The following is a 24,562-nucleotide window of genomic DNA, read 5'->3' as shown; positions in this document are numbered from 1 at the left end:
TAAGAGATTCTGGGAGCCCCTGGAGGGTTTTGAGTAGGGAGTGAAACCATCACTCAGGCTCCTCTTGAGGATGGACAACAGATAAGCCTGGAAGCAAGAAGAACAGTGGACATGATGTTTCCAGGCAAGACATGCTAGCAAGTGAGCCAAAATGATGCCATGGAGGTAGAAAACAGTGATTGGATTCATGAGATAGAGCTGTCTCGAGTGGCTATTTGGCTCTGGAAGGTGACAGAGAGAGACATCATGGGTGACCCCTGGATTTTTATTCTGAGCAGCTGGCTAGATGGATGGTGGTATCCTTTACTCAGGTGAGGAGCCTGAATTTTGCAAAAAGTGGCAAATTAAGAGAGGATCAAGAATGCAAGTTTGGACAAGTCAAGCTAAAGATTCCTTTAGATGTTCTATGTGGACACACTGAGGAGGGTCTTGGGTCTATGCCCCTGGGGAGAGCTCAGGGGAAGTTCTGGGCCTGTGATGTGAACATGGAGCCATGGGTACCTATGTGGCATTTAAAGGCACAGATTTGGACAGGATCCCCAGGGTGCTGGGCTAGCTAGGGAATGGGAGGGTTCTGAGAATGCCAGGCCTTATGGCTCTCCTGCATGTAGAGGGGGAGCAGAGGAACAGATGCAAGCAAAGGGGAAGATAAATTCAACTGAGGGTGCAGAAGCCAAACCTCCAATGTCGGGAGCTCCCGAGCCTAGCTCTGGTGGGCTCCAGGTGTGAGGTCTTAGTTTCCGGCCTTTGATGAGTGTGTTTAAGGAGCTTCCAGGGAGGCCTCAGGCTTGAGTAGGGAAGAGGCCGTGGCTCTGGGGATGCCCAAGGCAGCTCTCCTGCTATCTCTGGGTCCCAGGGTGCACCTGGCATGCCATGGGAGCAGTTCTTTTTTTTTGTTTAATTTTTTTTATTGGAGTTCAATTTGCCAACAGATAGCATAACACCTAATGCTCATCCCATCAAGTGCCCCCTTCAGTGCCCATCACCCAGTTACCCCATCCCCCTGCCCACCTCCCTTTCCACCACCCCTTGTTCGTTTCTCAGTTAGGAGTATCTCATGTTCTGTCTCCCTCTCTGATATTTCCCACTCATTTTCTCTCCTTTCCCCTTTAATCCCTTTCACTATTTTTTATATTCCCTGAATGAATGAGACCATATAATGTTTGTCCTTCTCCGATCGACTTACTTCACTCAGCAGAATACCCTCCAGTTCCATCCACGTTGAAGCAAATGGTGGGTATTCATCTCTTCTGATGGCTGAGTAATATTCCATTGTATACATAAACCACATCTTCTTTATCCATTCATCTGTTGATGGACACCGAGGCTCCTTCCACAGTTTGGCCACTGTGGACATTGCTGCCATAAACATTGGGGTGCAGGTGTCCTGCCGTTTCACTGCATCTGTATCTTTGGGGGTAAATCCCCAGCAGTGCAATTGCTGGGTCGTAGGGCAGGTCTACTTTTAACTCTTTGCGGAGCCTCCACACAGTTTTCCAGAGTGGCTGCACCAGTTCACATTCCCACCAACAGTGCAAGAGGGTTCTGACATGGGAGCAGTTCTTGTTTGGGATAGGATTTTGGCTAGATCTCTTCTTATGAGAGCAATAGAGGAAAGCTTCATGGAAGAGGCAAGCCCTGAATAAGCCTTGAAGGGCAGGGGGAATTAAGATGGAAGAGGGTAGGAAACCAAAATTAGAGGCAGGAGTGAAATTAGAGGCAGGAGTGTGTGTATGTGGGTGAGTGGGTTGGAGGGACTTCTGAAGAGGTCTAGTTTAGGTAAATGTGATAAGTTGGTAAGTACCTGTATCAGAACTCAGTAACACTCTTTCCTTCCCAAAGTAATGGTTTTATGTGGGGTTTAAGGGAAACATGGCATGGAAACCTGCATGGAAATAGTGTGGCACTTTTGAGGAGTGGAGTGATGACATAAAGGTGGTGTTTGAGACTGATTAATCTGGCACAGGGCAATGGGGAAGACAAATTAATTTTTGAAATGTAAGTTTTGTAGCCACTATGTCCAGGAGAGATCTGTAGGGCTGGAGACAGGGCATTGAGCAGCTTCTACCAGACGACGAGAGGATGTGACAGCTATGAGGTTCTGGATCACCCTCTAGGTATCCTGCATGAGAGGGGCAATCCCAAGAATTGCAGTCCTAGGATGCAGATCCTCAGAAACCGGAAGCCCTGCATGGGCAGCTCTATGCAGAGGAAGGCCTCAGGTGGGATTCCCAAGCTCTTTTTGCTCTCAAGAATTGCCCAAGTCTGTGGAGGAAAAGTGGCCACCTAGCACACAGCACCCCTTAGGTTGAAGCACTTGTCCCAACTGTGAGTGCATTGAAACTTTGTGTATTTATAAAATGTCTGTGTCACCAGCCCAGCCAGACTGCCATGAGGGCAGGCCCAGCCTGCCTTTGTGCATCGTGGTGTGCCCAGCCCCTAGCCCTGTGCCTGGGAGGTAGCACATGTTCATTTAATGTGTATGGGCTGAGTGGAAACCAGTGGCATTCTCTAAGTCTAGACTGACGGGCTTGGGAGGGACTTCACACAGGGAAGCGAGCCCTACCTTCCATTTTCCAGGTAGCCCCCATGTGGGAAGGAGGGGAGAGAAGATGGTAAAGCTTCTTTTGCTTACCTTTTAACCATCACAGAATCCCCGACTCCCTGCTGTGCTGCCACCTGGTCTCATCTGGCCACTTGACAGTTTGGGATTCATTTTATACAGTTTTTAAATAAAAATGTTTTGGCATCACCCTGATGGAGGGGACATTGTTTCTTTGAGCTTCTGAAACCCCAGATCTTGTGGGGACCAGCTCTACTGAAGGCAGAATGCAGACCCAGGAGGGGCTGCTGGAACATACCAGACAGCCCTCAAGGTTAGCGAGAAACACCCGTGCGTTCCCTCCCCTCATCCTGCAAACACGGTCAGCAGCACCATGTTACCCTTCAAGGTTGTTTTACATACAGTTAAGAAATGTCCTTCTTGCCACTGAGCTTTGTACTCGTGTTGACACCACCCATTCAAATCGACCACTTTCAAAGTTAGCAGACTGAGGTACAAGTTACTATGCATCCTGCAGTCCCAGTTTCCTGGTGGTTTCACTGAATTCACTTTATCCATTCTGTTTTCCAGGTGCTGTTAGGTTTCATGTGCGTGGGTGGGGGTGCTAAGGAGTGAAGGGGGCATGCCTGTCCTGAAGCTCTGGGCTCTCTACCTTCTCCTCCTGTGCCCAATGCAGCAGCACAGAGGGGGCAGCTGGGTGAGATCCAGCTTTTTCCTTGACATCTTCTTTCAATGACTTCAGAAGAAGCATGAGGGAAAAAAAAATTCCAGAAGGCTCTATTTCACCATCAGGCTTTCAAAGTCATTGTGAAGGATACCAGCCAAGATAGCATACTTAACTTTTCTCTTTAGTTTTTTTTGATTTATTATTTTTTTTAATACTGCAGAGTTAACACTGAGGTCTCTTAACATCTGGTCTTCCAGCTGCTGGTATCCTCCATGGTTCCCAGCCCCACACTGGCTCTCAAGCCTGGATGGATTTGAGGGCAAGATGATGAGAGTCACGTCTGTTGGCCGTTAATTGGCTTGTATCATCAGGACTGGAGACTGTATTCACCACACGTGCCCTGGACTGAGTGACATGGCTTTAGTCCATTTGAGCCTGTTCTATCGTGGAGATGTCCCTTGCTTCTGTCCAGCCTCCCTGCATCCCATCCTATGGGTTCCAAGAACATCAGCACCCTGGCTATTTAGGGGAGCCACATGTTGTGTCATTGGAAATGTGCTAAGTCTTAAAGATGGCAGAATGTTGTGTTCTAGTTTGGAGTGGAAAGATTTATAGAAGTTTAAAATCTGAGGGAAAAGTTAAATATTTGAATGTGTTAAAAAATAACATCTCAGCTGAGGATTTCATGTTTTATGCCTTAAAAATGAAGTTCAGTGGGTAAGTGGCAAGGATATATTTGAGGCTATGTGGCGGGGAAACCCCTCCTTTCAAGGAGTTCATAGTGTCTGGTGGGTGGAGAAGCAGGGGTGGGGAAATCAGAGGTGAGAAGACAGTATCTGAAGAAGGCGAGTGCAGGAAGTCTGGGGGTGGAGCTGGGGGTGGGCAGGATTCGGGGTGGAGATTGAGAAGTTTCTCCCAGAAGGTGCCATCTGGAGCATGACAAAAAGACACCATCTTACCATCGAGGGACAAGATGGGTTCATACACGAGCAGATACTGTTGTCATGTGTGACCAGGGTGTCCCTTAGTTTTGTCTGGATTTTGTGGTGAGAGGATATGGCCTTCTATCCATGGAAGCTTCTGGTGTTCTTTCCCTCTGTACCTGTTTACCGAAGCCCTCTGGTTTCCACTGTGTTGCTTCAACTGCTCATGGGTCTGTAGCTCTTTTCTGGTTACAGAGCATTCTCAGTGGCTCTCGGGGGCAACAGTCAGTGGGTGGAAAGAAAGGGAACAGAATTCCAAGGGAAAGAGGCGGCATGACCAGCTTCTGTAAATTTTGAGCATTCTCGTGTTGCGTTAAGCGTCTGTTTGCAGAACATCATCTTTGATTATTGCAGTCGTCCTCCATTTAAAGTGCGAGGAGCCCTCTTGACCCCCAGACAAGCCAGTCATAAAAGAATGTTTTTAAGGAAAACTCTCTGAAGTAGAATTCTATTTACAGAAGTGTAGTTTGAACACAGTCTCTATCTGTACAGCAGGGGAGGTGAGTGGCACTCATGGGGTCATGCTTGCATTTGGAACGCAGCAGCTTCCTCTAAAAGGCACAGTGTGTTTTAGCTACAGTAATAAATATTAGCCCCATCTTGCTGTTGGGAGGCCAAGGAACAGAGAGGGGAGATGTGCACATTCTTTCCAGCCTCCTCTCCTGACCCACCAGACTGCTTGATGTTAAGAGGCTGTTTAACAACAGAAGGAATCCTGTTCTTGTTGCTAGGTTGATGGGATTGTTCATGAATATCCATGACACTTATGCATATTCATGAAACCGAGAGTGTGATTGACAGCCCACACACCTGAACCGTTTCCTGGAGCACCCTCAAAGGGCCTTTCTGTCCTGAGCCTGGGCATCTGCTCCCACCTGAATGGGTTCCATAAGGACTAGGCTGCTTCAGGTAACATCTGCCTAGAAGACCACCTGGGGTACTTGTCTTCCTGTTTATGCTCAGTGGATGCCTTCCTTCACCAGGTTGTTCCAAGTCCTGCTTTGGGAAAATAAACATTTCTCCCTGTGACTCCCCAGCTGTGGGCCTTATACCTGGTAATGGTAGCTGATACTCCTGGTGTGGCCAACCCAGCAGCCCCCCAGGAGCCAGTTTCTCTCTGGGTCAGAAGAGAGGAGGAGGCAAGAAGGCTGATGCTCTGCGGGTGGGCACCCGTGGTTTCCTCACTAGGTGGTTCATCTAATAAGGGATCCAAGGACAGCTGTATGCCTTCCTGGTACCCCCAGGTTTTGGGCTCCAGGTAATGCTATTTGCTTTTCCTCCATGCAGCTCTGAGGCTTGAGAATGATGGCAGAGTCTAGAAGCTACTCAGTGGCCCAGATCCTGCCCCTAGTCCCCAGCTGGAGGTGACAGCTGGATGTAGGTGTTGAAAACATGGAACTCCTGTTCTCCTCCCCGAGTGCTGGCTTCCCCTGCAGCTCCTGTTCCCTGTTTCCCCTGGTTTGAAACCTCAGCATTTTCTGAGTGGGCCCTGAATCTCCTCCATGTCCTGGAGTGCGCAGGGTGACTGGTTTCTTTTCTTTTTTTTTTTTTTTAATAATAAATTTAATTTATTGGTGTTCAATTTACCAACATACAGAATAACACCCAGTGCTCATCCTGTCAAGTGCCCCCCTCAGTGCCCGTCACCCATTCACCCCCACCCCCCGCCCTCCTCCCCTTCCACCACCCCTAGTTTTTTTTCCCAGAGTTAGGAGTCTTTATGTTCTGGGGTGACTGGTTTCTACACACACCACAGAATGTGTGGAGTACTGCCACTTGGTCTATTAATCAGGGTTCTCCAGAGAAACAGAAAACACACACACACACACACACACACACACACACACACACACACAGTATGACCTTCCTGAGAAAGTTCCTAGATAAATACAGGAGGAACATAGGCTATCTGGAATACCTGCGTGGCTATCAGAAGGAATTAGGAAAGTTGGCCCAGCAGGAAGGCATGTTTGAAAAGCCTGCTAAGACATCAGATAAAGAGGCTTAACATCTGCAAACAGCACAGCAAGTCTTCCATTGTAGTAGGTCCCACTGCCAGTGACTTAAAAATCTTGATCTCTGTTTGACAGAAGACTGCTTTCCTTGTTAGCAGGGATTCTAATCCTCATTGTTGTGCATGGAAATAAATTAGTTTTGCAATAAAAAAAGATTATATGTTATCTAGAGGCAGAATATAGATATTTGCTCTTATTTATGGATGGTAGACAGATTTTATTTATTCAAGGGGCTCTTACAATAGAGTTCTGTGTTTGAGAAGAGAGCTTGACTCCCTAGATGTTTAAGGAACTGGCTCACGTGATTGTGGAAGCTGGCAAATCCAAAATCTGCAGGGTAGAGTCCGAGTCCAAATGCCACTGCTGGCAGAACCGGCTCTTCTCAGGGGAGCTCAGTCTTTTTCTGTTCAGGTCTTTAACTGATTGGGTGAAGCCCACCCACATCATAGAGAATAATCTGCTTTACTGGAAGTCCCCTCATTGATTAATTGATTAAAAAAATATTTTTAAAGTAATCTCTACATTCAATGTGGAGCTTGAATTTACAGCGCCTGGATCAGGGGCAACACGCTTTATGGACTGAGCCAGTCGGCGCCCCAACTGCTCCCTGGTTTCTTTTTTCTTTCTTTCTTTTTTTTTTTTTTTAAAGATTTTATTTATTTATTCATGAGAAAGAGAGAGAGAGACAGCGAGAGAGAGAGAGAGAGAGAGGCAGAGACATAGGCAGAGGGAGAAGCAGGTTCCATGCAGGCAGTCCGACATGGGACTCGATCCCGGGTCTCCAGGATCACGTCCTGTGCTGAGGGCAGTGCTAAACCGCTGGGCCACCGGGGCTGCCCTGCTCCCTGGTTTCAATGTTCATCTCATCTAAAAAAAAAAAAAAATACCTTCATAGAAACCCATAGGATAGTGTTTAACCAAATATCTGGGTACTGTGGTCTAGCCAAGTCACATAAAATTAACCATCACACTTGACTTTCCTGGCACCTGATGTCAGAGATGTGTTCTGACTCTGGTGCGTTCCTCTGTGCTGCTCCTAACGGAGTTTGACAGGTTTTTCCGGAGCTATAGCCTCTTGGCATAAATCTTTTAAGTTGTGTTTCATCCTGGAAGAAAAACCTTCCATGATTGGAGCTCCAGTTTTAACCAGGGTTCGTGGCAAAGGTGATGCTCCCTCACCTTGTTTTCTTTGTGTATGACACCTTCTTGGGGGCCAGGATCTTGGCTGATGCATCCTCACGCCTTCAGTAGCCAGCCCCAGACCTGGTGCAAAGGAAGAGCTTAGTAAATCCTCTGAGCTAACTCTGGAAGGAGCAGAAGTTCTCTTCGTGGTCCTGGGGGATTCAGGTGACCAGGCCTCTGGGCAGTGAGCCATGCCTGCTGCTGCCATCAGGACACCAGTCCCTGTCCTACATGGCCACCCTTAGCAGACCACTTGTGGGTTTTGTGATCTCATTGCCTGGGCTGCCTGCCTCTGATTTGATCAGTTTCCTCAGGATCAGGGGCAGTTTCCTTCCTTTCCAGCTAGCCTCAGCCCTGGGACCAGGCCCCTGAACATGGAACTCAGGAAAGGTTTACTCCTGTGGTTCATCAGAGAGCCAGTCTGGGCTGCATTAATAGGAAAAACATTAGAGGGGACCGAGAGAGTGAATTAGTCGCAGAGCTTTCTGAGGGGTAGAAGAATAAATAATCAGGATAAAATATACTGTGATAAGGAAGCCTGTCCTTTTGTTTACTGACATGCATCTCTGCTTCAAGCTATTTTAAAAATGACTATTTCATTGATAAAATGAATGTGTGGAGGTGATAAAAGAATGAATGGAAATTTACCTGGGAACGTCTCTGTAATTGAGTGCCTATCTGAGGGATGAATAGAGGAAGCAAATTATCCATGATGGGCCAACTCTCTGCTTTTCTAGGACTGCGCATTCTATTTTTCCTGCTCAATAGAGGACATTGTCTCCTCCACCAAATTAGCCAAACATAGATAATGTTGTCAAAGAATGGCTCCATTAGATTTCACAGACGCCTGACACCAATACAAAAGCCTCTACCCTCACCGCATTTCAACTTCAGTTTTTTCCTACATGACTCAAAAAAATAAATTTGTTTTGTGGGGCAGAGATGATGAGTTTGACAGGTTTTTAGAACAGAAGATAAAAGAGAAGTTAGCAATATTGGTTAAGGGGATTCCAGCAAATTCCATTAGGCTGTATATCATGAGGAAGATAGAACTGGTGGGAGCACTGCTCAGAGGGACATTTCTATCCCATCCAGAGAGGCCAGGTTTCTGCCCCCCACCCCCAGCAAGGAGTGAGTGGTGTACATCCAGAGAATTTATCCCCATTTAGAAGGAAAGAACAGCTGGAACTCCAGAAAGTGCTCCTGAGCCTAGGAAATGGATGTTATAGCTCTTGTGTTCAGAGTTTCCTGATTCTGGGGTACAGATACACAAGGCCTGCTGAGGGAGGTTTATCTCTGGGGATTGGGGTGAGGCATAGGGACTGGACACCACTGAGATTTCTCTTCTATATTACTGCGGCATGGCCAGGTCTTACACTCGGACTGTAATCTTAGACACTTGATGTAGAGTTGGAAGAGTCAAGTTCATGCATAGATACAAGAGTCAATCTTGGGGGCTTCTGAGGGTAAGAGCTTTATTCATCTAGACTCAAACCCACTAGTCAAAGGGGATGTTTACTAACTCAGGTAGCTGAGAAATTCAGGGGTGTCTGCTTTCAGGCAAGGCTGGATTGAGCAACACAAAAAATGCCCTTTCTCTCACTGTCTCCTCTTGGCCCTGCTCACCCTGTTCATCCGTGTTTGGGTCCCATTTTCTCTTAATGCTAGCAGGCTGCCTCATACAGAAAGAGGAGGATGACTGCTAGCAGCTCCAGGCTTACATGACTCTAGATTGGCAAGTCAGAGAAAAGCAAGCTTCTCCATATGTGAGCATATAGACACAGAAATGGTTGGCCTTGCTCGTCAAGTGTCCACATGGACCAATGACTATGTCTGGGGAGATGTGATACTGTAATTATTTCAGTTTGGCACACTTCTGTGGCCAGAGCCTGGGGCTGGGGGCACTATGATGGACAGCCCCACAGAACCATATGGAGAGCAGGGTGGATGGTTCCCCAAAGGAATCACAGTTGCAGCAAGAGCAGCCTATTTTCAGAACTTAAAAAAAACAGGAAGAGGCCTCAGCTAGAAGGATGGTGACCCTAGGCAGAGAAGAAATGCCGTGTGAGAGCCCTCGGCTTGGTCAACCTCATCTCCCATGTAGCCCAGGCATCCATCTGGGCCCTCCCTCAGCTCTGTGAAGGCTGACCGAAGTCCAGCAGGCATAACTGAGGTAGGAGCAGCTAGACATTTCCCTGGAGCATGGCAAACCTTCTCATTCCCCTCAATTATGTTCCATTTGCCATAAACTTATTTTTAAATGCCATATTCCATCTCTCCCAGCATCCTGTGTTTGAGAATAATGAGACTTCTCAGCTGTATGGGTTTTATGGTGAAACATACCCCATTTGAGAGGGTTCCAAATTCTCTCTCCTTTTACTTTCCTTCTTGATTCCTTGGCTCCTGGCAACCCCCTACTTAGGATTTGCAGAATTATGGATTTATTCTTTCAGTATTTACTGAGAACCTATGGTGGGAAAGGCCCTGAGATCAGCCTCAAACAAAATAAACCCAGCCTCAAAAACCAGCAGGAAAGTTAGATAGTCAATAAAAACAAAACCATTACCCTGTTGGTTGAATGGATACATGCCCCAAAGGGGCAACACCGGGTGTTCAGACCACTGAGGACTGAGCTGGCTCATAGGGCAGGGAGTCTTCCTTGAGAGATACTTTGAGCTGAGAGCTAATGGGTGGCTGAATTTGGGGTTTTGATGAGGCAGAAGGGTGGGGAAGGGGGGAGCATGTTTGGACGCCAGGGCTCTGTGCAGGGAGATAGGGGCTGCTGCCTGGATGGGGCTAGGTGAGAAGCCTGGATGTGGTTTGGTGGGAAAGCTGTCAGCCTTGTGGATGGACTTGGAGGGGCTGTGGTGGTGAGGAGAACAAGGTGGTTCTAAGGCTTCAGCCCCAGTGATGGTGCTGCCTTTTGCTGGGATCCAGAAGGCTGAGAAAAGCCTATCTGGAGGAAACATGCACAGGTGCACACATTGTATCTTGGACATTCTGAGTTTGAGGAGAAGCAGCTGGGTATATGGGAGTTCTGGGGACACAAATGTGGGAGCTCTCAGCCCAGAGGTGGTGAGGGAAGCTGTGACAGGAGGCACCTGTGTGTGGAGGTTGGAGAGACCAGGCCTGGGGTCCCAGGAACTGAAGCATTTGGAGGTCAGGGAGAGGAGGGGCAGCCAGCAAACGGATAAACCCGACTGGGCGACTGGGCGAAGGTGACATCCTGCCTGTGATAAATCATGCCAGCACTTCCCTGGGCTGCAGATTGTGCCCTCAGAGCCCCCCCTGCACCCCCCCGCCCCCCAGGCACCAGGGGCCTGTTGCTGGGTGATGGATGAAGGCCTCTCCCACCCACCCACCTTCCGCTGGTGCCAGCTTCCTGCCACCACCGGGTAGTCCCTTGGGAAGAGAGAAAATAGCTAAGTAGACTTGTAGTGACAGCCTTATTAAAAGTGACTTTTTAGAACTTCTTACAATTGTTGATTAAAAGGCCCTTTGCTCCAAAGGCTCTGTTTGTGGTGGAAGAAGGAAAGACATTTTAGAAGAAATTTCTATGGAGGTAGGATGTTCTGGCAAATTGGCTAGGTGGCATTTGCTGTTACAGGCTTGTATTTCAAAAGCCACTAAAAGCCCCTCCAGAAAGTACTGGAAAGTCATCATTTTGAGAAAGGGAAATACTTGTGGGGGAAGGAGAAAGTGCCAGCTGTGGAGCATGTAGTGGGCAGTGGTGGGGGAAGCAGGGGGCCCAGGTCACCCACACCCTGCGGCAGGGCTACTCAGGCAGCTCCCCCCGCCCCCTGCGCACTCCTGCCCGCCCTCGCTGCCACTGCTCCATCTGACATGACTGCTTCTCAAAACCATCCTTTCCAAAGTTAACCCATTTCGTGGACTCCTTTCTCCAGATCTTCCTGGCCCCTCATAGCCCTCGCTCCCTCCGGTGGCCCATGACCTCTGCATGACTGCCACATGTTTGTGGCTGGGCACCCTCCTGCCTCTCTCCCATGTGTGCTTCTGGCTTTCCCCTGGCATGCTGTGACAGTGCTGAGAGGGAAGGCCCTCGCGGTGTGGGGGTCGGAGGAACTCCACAGGACATCAGCGGGCTCTTTTTCTCCTGGCTAAGTGGGCAGGCCGCTGTCAGGTCGCTGGTACTCGGCACACGTTGTGTCTCTGTCCTGGGCTTGTTACTCCCGAGTGGGGCTGCGCCAGCACACGCAGGCAGGGGGAGATGAATAGCGTGTGTGCGTGTGTGTGCGTGTTATCTGTGGTTGTCCAGGTCAGGGAACCCAGCCAGGCTGGCCAGGGGAGGACTGCCCAGCACAACCACCTGGGATTGAGATGAGACCGCTCAGAGATCATTCAGCTGGGGCTGGGCAGGAGGGGAGACTCTGTGCCCCGCCGCCCCCCCCGCCCCAGCCACGGAACTAGGTGTCTCTGGGTCCCACCGGGATCCCGGGACCTGCCTCACAGCCCTGTGCTCGGGGTGGATTTGCAGACAGGTGGGCTTCTGGGAAGGCAGAGCCACTCACTTGCCAGGAACTGAAGAGAGGTACAGGGAGGCCATGCCTGTGGACACGAGTGTCCGGTGCTGGAATTTCCCTGAGTCCCAGCCTTGGAGCCCAGTGGAATGCTTTTGAGGCTTCGTGAATTCTTCTCTGCTGAAGATAGCTTGAGTGGTATTGGATACCACCGCCAATTTCCAGAGTTTCAGACTAGAGACATCCTCAGAGGCGGCTGAAACCCAGAGTTTGTGAAAGAGCAAGAGGACCTGGTATTGAAATTGTGGGACTGGGGCCCAGGGGTGTCTGGGTAAGTTGTAGTGTCACAAGACTTGTGGTCATTTAGTCCTACAATGTCCCTCTGAGCAGAAGAGGAATAAGTGGGCCAGGTGAGGCTATGGCCACCTGGATTCCCTCCCTCCCTCCCTCCCTCCCTCCCTCCACCTCTTTCTCCCTCTCCTTCCCATCCGTCCATCCATTCTAGGCCTCTAGGCTGGGGACACAATGGCTAAGGCCCACGACCTTTGGTGCGGGGAGGCGGGCAGGAACCAGACAGCTGTGTTGTCTGTGTGAAGGGTGTCATTTTTGGAGAGCATGGGGCCATGGGAGCACAGTGATCTGGAGCAACAAGAGGCTTCCTGGGACCTCGATCATCCCTGGAACTTCCCTGGTAGGGCAGGCTTTGGTGAGGGTGGTTGTGTACGTGCACAGTGAGCAAAGCTTGCCGGGGAGAAGAAGGGGAGACCTGATTCCTGACCCTGGTGTGTATAGTTGTCTTGCTTCCCCTATGTAAAGGCAGGTTTGAAAGTTTTCTCTCTAAACCAGCCTTGCTGTAGAGCTGACATGAAGCTGTGTCCAGGAACCACATACACGAGAATGGTTCATCGTTCACAATAACGAAATCTGGTATTTTTAGACACTTGCCTCGGCAGACCCCTCCTCCCAGAACTGGCTCCCCTTTGCGTGCGCGCGCGTTCTCTCTCTCTCAGCTCCTCTGGGAAGTGAGGCAGCTGGCTTAGCTGAACTTCAAAGATGATGACATTCTGAACCTCTAGAAAACATTTTTTGGAATCTCAAAGTGCATGAATTAAAATGTTATTTTTACTTTTTTTCAGCCTGTTGAGGAAAAGCCTGTGAAGGGGCACATCAGCCCAGAAGGAGAAAGCATGTGGAGCAGCTGTGTGGGGCCCAAGCCTATGAGCCTACGTTTCCATATGAAGGAAGTGCTCTTGGACTATGCAGTCCTTGGGTGAAGAGCAGGTGACAGGGAAAAGTCTGTCACGTCTGGGCTTCTGTGAGTGTGCACTGGATTCCAGGAGCTGTTTCCAGAGCTTTCCTGGTTGTTTGTGGGAAGACTGGTTGACCTGAGGGTGTATCTGGGAGGGAAACGCTGTCCAGCAAGGGCAGTGGTGGGCTTCTGGGTCAGAGCGAAGGAGCTGGGGCTGAGCTAGGGGACATAGCTGGGGGAGATGGACATGAAGTGCCCCCCACCCGGGGACAGACAAGGTTGAGACCAACCCATAAGAAAGATGGAAGGGAGGAGGGCTCATGAGGAGGATGAGGAGTCCTGGACTCAACACAGTCTGGTCTTCATTGGAGGTAGGGACGGGCACTGGTAGTTTTGAAGCTTCTTGGTTTGTTAATCTGATAGCATGGATTTGTTTCTCTGTGGTTACAAAACAGACTTGTGTGCTTATCTGAGAGACAGCCGTGTCAGGCACACTTTGGAAAGCAGTTGGGGTAGAGAAGCACTGGTAGGCAGAGTAGGAGGAGAGCAGGGAGTAAACAGGTGCACAGGGTGGCACCTGGAGGGACCCGGGGGTGTCAGCATCTTCAGTGCTTGGGAGCCTCCCTGAGTCCCCAGAGAAGACTCCAGAGGATGCCCCTGTCCCCCCATGACATACCTACATTCATGAGTCCCACGTCCACATGAATAGGAGGCTTCGGCATTGCATGTCTCTTTCCAGTGGTGTTTCTGGGTGGGGAATTTGGCCTCCTAGAAGAGGGGACATGTTTCTAGGACCTCGTAGAGACTTGGCTCCTAGGAATGTCTATATATCTCTCCTGAGCTTCCCCTAGATAGCATTTCACTCTGTTCAGAAGATCCTGTTGGGTGTAATCCTGGGAGATGCTCTGTTAAAGCTGCCTGTGGCCCTCTGAGTGAAGCTGGAAAACACCATATATCCTATGCTCCCTTCTTGGAGATTCTTAATGACCATCAGCATGTCACAGGCTCTGAGAAGTCCTTCTGTAAAAGACATCTGTTAAATTTTCTTTATCCCTCTGTTTCCCAAACATATTTGACCACAGATCTCTTTGGATACAGAAAGCCTGCAAAAACCCTGTGCCAGGCTCTTCCACTCACATATACATCTTGGGTACTTGATTACTCCATATTCTCATGCCAACTATGCTATGGACTCACAAGCTCTGGATTTCCTCCCACTGTGGAAATTAGGGCATTTGTCACCAGGCCTGCAGTGGCCTCCCTTGAGCTTGGGGTAGGCCTGTGGGAGCCAGAGCATAGACACATCTGTTCAGGCAGCACACTTCAGCAAGCGCCCCCTGCCAGCCTGAGCATGCAGGCCGGTTCCTTCCTGGTTCAGCCTGAGCAGCTGGCTCAATGGCCAGTCTGTATGTTCACCTGCATGGCCAAATGAAGCTCACCTGGGTCTAGGAAATTCCACGAAGGACAGGATGTGAGCAGAAACATTCCATCTGTTGAATCTTCTCTCCCCTGCAGCAGCACAGGCCCCAGGCTGCTCTGAATGCCTTGTTTTGCATATCGTGATGAAATATTTAAGGAAGTTCTTCTCGTTTTGAAAACCTTTTTGTCAAGGCACCAGGGGCAGCCTGAACATGTGATAGAAATCCCTGAAGCCTGGAGAGAAGGAAAGAGGGATGCAGAGAGGAAGGAGAAACCACTTGAGAGGTTGGGGCTTCCTTGAGAAGGATCAGGAATGGCTGAGGGGTGGCCATCTTCACCTATCTTCTCCCTGGTGTCTGTGCAAGGTGTGTGCCACTGACCTGGAGCCTTAGAGGACTTGATTCTGGTGAGTGTTGGCATGGTGTCCTAGATTGGGAGGCTTGTAGTATGTCCTTGAGAAGTATTTGTTTCTCTCAGAGACTGGGTTTCTCCAGTGATAAGACTACATGGTAGACCAGATGCTCTCTGGGGTTTTTCAAGGTTTAGTTAATAGGACTCTACTTGGAAGCTGGTTTGTCTGTCATGTTGTTTTGTTGCCAATGCTTCCTCCATTCCCAGTGAGATAAATTGAACCCAGTGGCTATCCTGGAAGGGAAGACTGTATCTAGAAGGCCCACCCAACTGTAGCCTGCTGTGGTTTATACAGACCTGGCTTTCCTGCCCACAGAGATGTTGCTGGAGCTGGGGCAGCCATATCTAAGGGCCAGTGTGGTACTGGCCTTACTGGCCTGTCATATTTCTGAGCCGACCTCCTGGGGAGAGTTCCGTGATTTGACTTCTTTTGGGTATCCTCACAGTGTTATATCTGGATCCCCCTCTGTGTCAGGGATAGGCTCTGGTCTGGGCACAGCCATAGCAGCAGCCTGTTGGCACTCCTGATACAAAGTGGCAGCTTGTTCAAGGCCTTACCTGGCCCTCTGTCCTGGCTCTTTACTGCCCTGGCCCCTGACTAGGGCAGAGTTGATTTGACCTAAGTCAGAGGTGACCCTGGAATGGTCAGAGCATCTGCAGGGCCTGAATCTCTGCCTCTCTGGTGATACAGCCTCCATGTTCAAGGGCACGTGCCTGCCCAGCTCCCAGGGAAAGAGTGAGCAGCTCCCCCTCGGATGATTGATTAGCATCCTACATTTCCCTTTGCCAAGGAGCCTCAGAAGCACACAGGCAGATGGCTTCTCCGGGAATTCCTCTGGGGAACTGAGCTTCTACAAATCCACATGTGGAAATCCAATATTCAAACGTGAAAAGAAATTGGGAAAGAAAATATGCTCTCCCTCTCTCTCAGTTAAAACCTGGATATAGGGCTGGAGAGGTCAGAAACAGCTTCTACTCTCCCATGGCTCCCCTCCTTGTCAGAGGAAGAAGAACAGACCTGGGCTGCTTCTAACTCAGCCTGGCAAAGAGGCCTCCAAAGGGCTACTGCTGGGAGACGTGACTCTGAGGAAGTAAGCTTCAATTCAATTGAGCAGGTTTTGCTTAAGCAACGACTGGCCTAGGCTGGGGTTTGACATGGTGTGGGATCAGATCCCATAGTGTATGGCCTAAAAAGCACAGACTCTTGGCTCAGAACCAAGGTTCTAGTTCTGGCTCTGCCATGGTCCAGCTGTAAGACCTTGATCCAGAGGTGTAGGCTGTCTGAGCCCCAGTTCTAAATCTGTAAAATGGGGATTGTAGTACCTGTCTCATAGGGCTGTTGAAAGGATCAAATGAGTGTGTGCATATAATACTTGTAGCACAGGGCCTGGCTTGGATCATAGTGTACTTTCAATAACCACACAACCTCCAGCCCCCGGTAGGCACAGGGGATGTGCCCCGTGTTAGTGGTGACACAACAGAGGCTGAAGTTATATGCATTTTTCTAAAATCACTTGGGTTGTTATTGATAAAGCAGAATTGACATTGGGGTCTGCAATATTGTAGGAGGACATATGTGTGAGACAGGGGTGCTTGCCCTGGTGTCAGGTGGTCTGGGATGAGAAGAGCCTGCTCACGGTGGGATGTGTGCTCTGTAGTCACTGCTCCTTGGCAGAGGTTGAGCCATAAAGAACACATTTTTTATTTTAAACATTTTCTTCCTGCTCAAGAAAAATGTTTATAGGATTCTAAGGCATTAGAAAAGCTACCCAGATCCATTGCCCTAAGTGGGCAAAGGCAGTTCCTCTGTGGACGAAGAATTTGGGGTCTCTTTCCCCAGAGCCCTGACCTTCCCCATCCTGCCCCACACCCGTGTTTCATGGCACTGCTTGCTCTCTGGCATTTGGCTTCTCTCAATCCTTTCCCTGAAGTTTGGTCCCATTAATGTTTATGAGCAAATAAAACTTTGATTGCTGCTTTGGGCCGTGAGATCACTGCTGACTTGGGGAGGGACACCTAATTTAACATAATCCTATTTCTTCGACTTTCCATGACTTCCACTATATTCTCCTCTGGGAAAATGAGCAAAAGGAGTGGAAATGTGATTAAAACAGAGCTTCACCTTCCTCTCCTGGCCTTGGTGTTGTCAATCCCTTGCTGGGGGTGGGACAAGAGGCAGGTGGAGTGTTGGAAACACAGATGTTGTTATATGTTGATTCCCATGTGGATGTGGACATGTAGGGATGAGCAGCCCTTGGGGGCTCATGAGCTCTGGGGTGCCATGAGTGGTGTGTCAGTTGGTTTCCCACAGAATGAGGGCTGGTGGATATATTTGGTCATATGCATGAGGATGCCCATTCCTTCTTTGGAACAAGAAATGAACAACTAACTCATTACTTCAAGAGTAAAATCAAGTCAAACTGGTGTGTGGGACTGTGGGGGCCCTCATGTTTGTGCCATATGTATCATTTTTATTTTCCTAAATATGCAGAGTCCTATATAGGCTTCTTTTCAGTGGGTTTGGAGAAGCAGTCTTGTGGGGGGGCACCTGGGCGAGGGGAGCTGAGGGAGGGCAGGGCTACACAGCAGCTGCAGGAGGTGAGAGGCTGTACTTGACTCCATTATAGAGTCACATCTCGAGGACGGGCAGCAGATTCCTTCAGGGGCTGTTGACAGGGCTGTGCGCCAGGCTGGAGGAAGGTAATTATATCATTACTTGTCACTCTTGTCTCAAGGGGCCAAATTAGCTGACTCTCCAAAACGAGGGTTTACTCTTGACTTTTTAATTTACGAGCTGATGCAGAGGCATACTAGTTCACTCTTTAGTTTTTTAGGAACGGCTCAGGTGTGCTTGGCCTGGTAGGTGGGATTGAGGGGAGCAAACACGGTTCTGACATTAAAGGTCTCACAGAGCAGCAGGGAGTATGGAACAGACCACCACCCATGCTGATGCTCAGTAGGATGGGAGAATAGGTGGAAGAAGGGGATGGATGAGAAGGGCAGCCCCCCCCCCCCCCATCGGATGCCAAGGCTCCTCTGGGGAGGGGGAGGGAGGATGGCCCTTGGAGGACAAATTGCATTTCCACAGGTAGAGAGGAAAGGGAATGGGCAAGGCTTCACGGAGGGGTCAATCCAAAACATAGATGTGTAGACAGAGAGACAGGGGCTATTTGCCAAGGGGTTCTATAGAAGGGAGTCCTGAGAAAGTAGCTGGAAGGGGTGAGACCCTAATGCTGTTTGAAGATGCTTTGTGGTTAATTGTGGAAGAAATGTATATGAGCCTTCCTTTGTCTGACACATTTCCTGAGTGACTACTACATGCTATACACTCTGCTAGGGGCTAGGTATGCAGCTGTAAACAGGTGAATATCACTCTCTTGTGAGGTTATAGTCTAGCAGGAGAAGATAGTAAACAAATAGATGTAACACATAAGTAATGTATATGGTATGTTAGGAAGAGCTCAGTGTAAGGGGAAAAGAATGAGGAGCACCACGTAGAGGAATGGGACCACCAGGGGGTGTCTCTGTGTGTTTGGGTGGAGATTGCACTTTTGACCAGGGTAACAGAGTAGGCCTCCTGGATAGGATGACATTTGAGCATTTTGAGGTGGATTTAAGGAATTAGCCAGATGAATACTTGGGGGAAGAGCATTTCAGGCCGAGCAAATATCAGGTACATAAGGACCTGATGCAGGAGTGTGCCTGGTATCCTCAAGGAGCAGCTGGAGGCCTGTGTGGCTGCAGCAGGGTGAGCAAGGGGGCAGTGGTAGGAGACAAGGTCAAAGAGCCACAGAGCTCCACCCTCAGCAATGTGGGGGCCTCTGGAAGATTTGGAATGGAAGAGAGACGGTGATCTGACTTCTGTTTTAAAAATAGCATTCTGTGTGCTCTGTGTAAACCTGACCATTTTAGGAGCAAGGCTGGAGGCAGAGAGGCCAGTTGGGAGGCTGCTATGGCCTCCAGGTGAGAGGTGATGGTGGGCTGGGCTGGAGACGTGTCGTAGAGGTGGTGAATAGTGGTTCAGTCCAGGACATAGATTTCTTAACAGGCTAAGTATGCATGTGGGAGATGGGGGAGTCTAAGATGTCCCACGGTTTCAGCTCAGCAGCTGGGCCTGGCCAAGCTTCGGGTGGATCAGAGCCCGCCCGTGTAGACTTAATGAGCCCGAGCTATCTCTTTGCTGTCTGCATGGAGATGTGTGTGTTGGGGGGTAGCTGACTTTCCTTATCTGGAGTTTTGGAGAGGGCTTGGGGCTGGAGATGTGGATATATAGGGGCCGTTGGCCTTTCGATGGTATTAAGGCCATGAGAAGGGGTGAGACCACCCAGGGGGGTGTTAGAGGCTGGCGTGTTCCTGAGTTTGAAGTACCAGGTATTCCATTAGGCACTTCCAGCATCCCTCTCTGTCTCCACCACAACCTAGTGAGGTAGAAGCTATTAGTTTCCCTACTGTACAGAAGAGGAATCTGAGGGTCAGGGGGTTAAATGAATGACACAAGATGATACACCTTTAATAGGTCAGAGTAGAATGTACATACATCTGTCTGATTCCAAGTTCTTTCTATTGTTTTTTAAAAATTTATTTATTTATTCATGAGAGACACAGAGACAGGCAGAGACACAGGCAGAGGGAGAAGCAGGCTCCCTGTGGGGACTTGATCCCAGGACTCTGGGATCATGACCTGAGACGGAAGGCAGACGCTCAACCACTGAGCCACGCAAGTGTCCCCTGATTCCAAGTTCCTTAATTATTGCACTTATCAACCCTCTAAAGACCAGGTATGGAGAAGTTCTCCATCACCTGAGGGCACCTGGAAGTGGGGCCTGGAGTTTTTGAATGGGAGACAACCAAGTTGTGGTGAACCCAGTGTTGTGAACTGAGTGTTTGCATCCCCCCCCAAATTCCTGTTTTGGGGCCCTAGCGTCCATCATGGCTGTATTTAGAGATGCGACCTCCAAAAAAGTAACTGAGGTTAGATGAGGTCATGAGGGTGAGGACCTGTCTAATAAGGTCAGTGTCTCATACAAGTGACACCAGAAAGCTCATGCACTGTCTCTCTGTGTACGCGCCCTGAGAATAGGCCATGTGAGCACCCAGTGAGAAGGAGGCCATCAGCAAGCCGGGAGGAGAGTTTTCACCAAGAGACCCAGTTGGCTAGAACCTTGATTTTGGCCTTCTAGCCTCCAGAACTGGGAGAAATAAATGTCTGTTGGTTCAGCCGCCCTGTCTGTGGTATTCTGTTATGACAGTCTGAACAGTCTGAGCAGACTAATAGATCCAGACTCTTTGGTATGCTGGCTTTTTCCAGAGCTGTGTGTTCTTGCCAGGCTGCAGGGTCCAGCAGTTTGGTAACTGGTTTCTTAAGGACTTATTCTCAACCCCCTCTTCACCCACTAAACAATTCAGTGGATTTGAATGAACTAGAAGAGTCACTGAACAAATTATCTAGTGATTATCTGCCTTGTGGAGTCCAGAGAGAATTGTTAGAAGAAAATTGGTAAATTCTTTTCATTCTTAATAAAACCTAACATTATCTTGCTAATGCCTGATATTAAGAGTTCAAAGTCATCTCTATACCATTGATCTTCAAAGGAAGAAATTTCCTAATTTATCTGACAAGGCCTGGAAAATATGGGTGAAGCTCCTTTCAGATGGGAATTTTATTTTATTTTATTTTTAAAAAATCTTTTAAGCAGTTTTTGGTACAGAAAGTGCTATAGTTTTTTTTTTTTTTTTTTTTTTCATTTGAAAACACCAGAGTGTGGGGGAGAGATGCAAACAAATAATAAAAAAGATACTTTTGTAACATTATTTTCACTGTTTGGAAGAAAGAGTCATTCCAATAGTATTGAAATGTCCAAAGATGAAATGATTTCATTTTCTTCTCTAAAGGCTATAAAACTGGGGCACCTGGGTGGCTCAGTGGTTGGGCGTCTGCCTTTGGCTCAGGGCATGATCTTGGAGTCCTGGGATCCAGTCCCACGTTGGGCTCCCTGCATGGAGCCTGATTTTCCCTCTGCCTGTGTCTCTGCCTCTCTCTCTCTCTCTGTCTGATGAATAAATAAATAAAATCTTTAAAAAAAAAAAGGCTATAAAACTGACCTGTACCTCTGAAACCAATAATACGTTATGTTAATTAATTGAATTTAAATAAAATCAATAAAACCCAAGACCCATCTATATGCTGCCTACAAGAGATTCATTTTAGATCTAAAAACACCTGCAGATTGAAAATGAGAGAATGGAGAGCCATGTATCACACAAAGGAAAGTCAAAAGAAAGCTGGAGTAGCAATACTTATATCGGACAAAATAGACTTTAAAACAAAGACTGTTAAGAAGAGACAAAGGAAAAAAAAGAGACAAAGGAGGATATTCTTAATAAAGGGGACGGTGCAACAACAACAAAAATATATTTTTAACATAAAAAAAATAAGGGCTATAAAAAATCAGGCTGCCTATTGATTCCATCTTTGTGTCCAGTGAACCCGTGTTACTCTACAGTGGCCCAGGGGTTCGGTATTGCAGAAAGATCAGCCCAGGTTTCTGGGCACATGGCCTAAACAGGAGGGGGGAGCATCTCCCCCTGCAGAAATATCATGGGCAAGAAGGTAGGTCCTTCAGCCAGGAGGAGCGGCTTTCCGCACAAGAGCTGAGGGCAGCAGAGCCCTCAGTGTCCCACTTCTGCTTCCCTTCCACTTTCAGAAGACAGGGAAAAAAGTCAAAATGACAACGCCTGTGAAGAAGGTGCAATGTATGTTTAGAAATACTGTTGGAGGGAACTATCTTAGGAGTAAGAAAAGCCTTGCCAGCTTTTACTACAGATGGGAGAAGAGAGCCATCAAGGAGATGCCACCACGAGCCAAATACACTTCCCTTTTCTGGAACTTCAGTAGCATAAGCATAAGGAGGCCAGTTTCAATTCCTTTGCCCAACAGGCTAGGCTTGTAGATTAGGCATTTTTGGCTCCATGTGGACCAATAAAGCACAGGACTGCAATCCAGGGCCCAATTCCCTAGAAAGTACCCCCTCGCCCCCCAATGCCAACAAATGGTTAGATCCTGTAACTGGGAAATCTCATAATTTTTCAGATGAGAATTTAGAACATTGAATAAATGTGCAACATGGCTGACTCCCCACCACCCTTGCCGCCTCCCCACTCTTGGCTTCCACTGAATTTGTGTGTTCAGTTGCAGCTCGGACCTCCCTGAGCATTTCAGGGCCACTGAGCGGCAGGGCCCCTTCTGCGGGAGGCTGGCATCCTTGCTTCCTTCCTTGGTCCGAAGGGCACTCTGGTTTCGTGCTGCTTGATTGAGCTAGTTTTAAGGAAGGTGCAGAGAGGCACTCTCAGTGTGGTCAGCATCTTGGGAAGCGGATGTTTCTGGGATCTTAATGTTTTCTCTCTTTTTCCTGAGAAAACCTTTTCTCGATAAAAATGAGTTGTCAGCTGCTCTTGAGGCCCTATAAATTGATTTTGACTCTGTCCATTACAGGTAGCTTCTGTGTGAAGAACCCGTATAAATCTTACTCAGTCAGGGAGTGTTTAAAATGGCAAATTTCAGAGTAAAGGTTTAACAAAAACCATAAATAAAACTTCAGAAGTAATGGAAGTGTTTATTAGTATCTGTGGAATTCCACGCTGGAACAATGAAGGCGGTTCAGGTGCCAAGAGACTGACTGAGGTACTGTGTTTGCTGCGCACGAGAGAATATCCATCTTTATTTGGCCTCTGCTCACAGGCCGGACTTGGAGAAGCCTGGCTGTGAGCAGTGCTCCGTGGCTAGGCTCGTGAGGGGTGTTTATCACTGTCAGGGGCAGTGGCAAGTCTGGACGTGGCAGGCTGCCAGGAAGGAGAGAAACTTGCTAAGGACCAGTGCCTCGAATCCGCCAAGCTTCCAGGCCTCCTGAGTGCCTTGCACGGTGGGAGGTACTAATCATGGTGATCTCATAATCCCTGCAACAAAGCCAAGGGACAGTTGGAGCAACGTGTCTGCACTCTGTTCCCAGCTAAGGAAACTGAAGCCAACAGTGGTTTGTGACTTGCCTAAGTCCTACAAGAAGGTGTTACTAGAAGCTAGAGTATAGCCAGTGGTTCCCAGGATCTTGTAGTGGTACCTGCTACATTTCCTTCCTCCCCATTTAACTCCACCTCTTCAAATAGTTGTTGAATCTGGGCCTCAGTTGGGTGCCAGGTTGTGGCAAGATGCATCAGCGTGCAAGGGTTTATTTTTTTATTTTTTTTTTTTACTTGCCCTCCTCCCGTATGCTCTCCATTCCCTCTGCTGGGACCTGCACACATAGAAGGATTGTAGAACAAAGCCACAGTAATTATCACTTATTCATTAGCTCATCCATTCATCGGCTCATTCACCCATTGCCTCATCTACCCGCTCATCCGTTCACTTGATGAACACCAGCTATGTTCCAGGTTCTATTTAGGTGCTTAGTAAGTCATAAATGGGCAAATGTTTGGTGCAAGAGAAGGGTTTGAAGGTTGGCCCAGCTGGGGTGAGATTGGTGGGTATGTAGGAAGCTTCCCAGAGAATTTAGGCTGAGCTGGATCCTCAAGGAAGGCAGGGTTTGAGAGGATGGGCAGCTTCTGGGCAGGAGGGACAGAGCAAGCCAAGGCCTGGGGTATGAGTGTGGGCGGTTGTGTAGACTTGGTCAGGGAAGTAGACAGCAGGCGGGCTGCTCTGGGCAGTATCACCTGTGGGCTGGGGTGAGCTCGGTCCTCCTCTAGAGCTTGTTGCTCTGGCCAATGGACTCCAGCCTGGGGCCTTTTGGCTGCACCTAGGAGCTGAAATATGGGTCTCCAGTGCTGAGTGTGGAGCCAGCTTTCTTTCCTTCTAGTTCTTTCTCTTCTCCCACCCCATCTCTGGGGTCAGTGCAAGTACCCGCTCCAACAGAAGACTGCTGCATGGCAAGGCTCTCACACATCTCTCAGCAATCCTTTGTTCTCCACCAGGCAAATTTGGTTCAGACCGTGACCCATGTCCATGTTTGTCTGTTGTCCAGCTGTCCGTCTTATTTTCTCCAGGTGGCCTGGGTCCTCTAAGGGCGGTCTCTGCTAACCCCAAAGAGCCCTGCACAGGCCTGGCCACACACTGAGTGTTGCCAGGTGAAACACAAGATACCCAGTTATATTTGAATTTCAAATACACAAGAAATCATATTTTAGTGTAAGTAGGCCCTACATATTGTATAGGAGATGACATGCAATGTTTGGGACATAATTATACCAAGGAATTATTTATGATTTTCTTGAAATTCACATTTAACTGAGTGTCTATTTTTTTTTAAACAAAATCTGACAACCTGACCCTAAAAGGCTTACTGGTTGGTTATAGAAACTGAAAGATTTCTAGGTTCATGGAACATGCACATTGTTAGGAATGAGATGCACCTAGAGGTATAGAAGGGAGCAGAGGTTAGAACAAGTTACTTATCTCGCTAAGCCTCAGTTTTCTTATCTGTGAAGTGGAATTTTCCTAGTCCCTACCTCATGAGTGAGGAATAAATGAGATCATGCCTGGCAGGTGCTAGCACATGCCTGGTGCTTGAAAGTCTTGACAGAGTGACGGGAGCCGTTACTATTG

General features: G+C 48.5%; 1 long non-coding RNA gene across 1 annotated transcript in view; it reads left to right on the top strand.

Annotated features, from left to right (window-relative positions):
* Nucleotides 1-24,562, top strand: part of LOC111098026 — a 123,877-nt gene that overhangs the window by 64,368 nt on the left and 34,947 nt on the right. The window contains exon 4 of the long non-coding RNA XR_005366678.1: nt 13,025-13,203. This is a non-coding gene — a long non-coding RNA (uncharacterized LOC111098026). The remainder of the gene's footprint in view (nt 1-13,024; nt 13,204-24,562) is intronic.

Source organism: Canis lupus, chromosome 11 (assembly GCF_011100685.1).
Source record: "Canis lupus familiaris isolate Mischka breed German Shepherd chromosome 11, alternate assembly UU_Cfam_GSD_1.0, whole genome shotgun sequence".
NCBI classification, from domain to species: domain Eukaryota; kingdom Metazoa; phylum Chordata; class Mammalia; order Carnivora; family Canidae; genus Canis; species Canis lupus.
The sequence above is the reverse complement of the archived record's forward strand: the minus strand, read 5'-3'. Positions and strand labels throughout refer to the sequence as shown.